The sequence below is a fragment of the Otolemur garnettii genome, unplaced genomic scaffold, assembly GCF_000181295.1.
Source record: "Otolemur garnettii isolate 467f Iridium unplaced genomic scaffold, OtoGar3 scaffold00055, whole genome shotgun sequence".
In the NCBI taxonomy this organism is placed as follows: Eukaryota; Metazoa; Chordata; class Mammalia; order Primates; family Galagidae; genus Otolemur; species Otolemur garnettii.
Window position 1 is genome coordinate 5,158,179 of NW_003852450.1, and position 981 is coordinate 5,159,159.

Sequence of the window (981 nt, forward strand, 5' to 3'; positions counted from 1 at the left end):
TGCCGCCACCAAGCTTTTCTTCCTCCCAGACAACATGCCTGTGTTCTCAATATTCCCGATTATTTTTCTCTGGCTCCTGATGAGCTCCAATGGGGTAACCTCATTGTCCCTCCCTGTGGCTGTCCTTAGCAATAGCAGATTAAAAGAACAAGGACAGAGAGATGAAAAGTGGTCCTCCCTCTCCCCAGCATTCCTCCTATTCTATCTCACTTCACTCATATCAGCCCTTCCCAATCACTGCCACCAAGTTAAGATCAAATGAGACTCAATCTCAAAAAAAAAAAAAGATATAGTCTGCCTGCTATGTCTTAGGCATGGTATGACGTCTCTTTACACCTATCCCAATTCTGTGAGGTTGTTGTCATTGTCCCTATTTTATTTTATGTTATTTTATTTTTTTCGAGAGAGTCTGACTCAGTCATCCAGGCAGAGTGCCTGGTGAGCATGGGCCTAGCTCACAGTAACCTCAAACTCCTGGGCTCAAGTGACCTTCCTGCCTCAGCCTCTCAAGTTGCTGGGATTACAGGCGCCCACCACAATGCCAGCTAATTTTTTCTATTTTGAGTAGAGATGAGGGGGTCTTACTGCATAGCTCAGGCTGGTCCCAAACTCCTGAGCTCACGGGATCCTCCTGCCCTGGTTTTCCAGAGTGCTAAGATTATAGGCATGAGCTACTGTGCCCTGACCCCATTATCCTCATTTTAGAGGCAAGAAAAATGAAGCTCTGGGGCAGCGCCTGTGGCTCAGTGAGTAGGATCCGGTCCCATATACCAAGGGTGGTGGGTTTGAACCCAGCCCAGCCCGGGCCAAAGTGCAACAGAAAATTGCTGGGCGTTGTGGCAGGAGCCTGTAGTCCCAGCTACTCAGGAGGCTGAGGCAAGAGAATCGCCTAAACCCAGGAGTTGAAGGTTTCTGTGAGCTGTGATGCCTCAGCATTCTACCAAGGGCGACAAAGTGAGACTGTCTCTAAAAAAAAAAAAA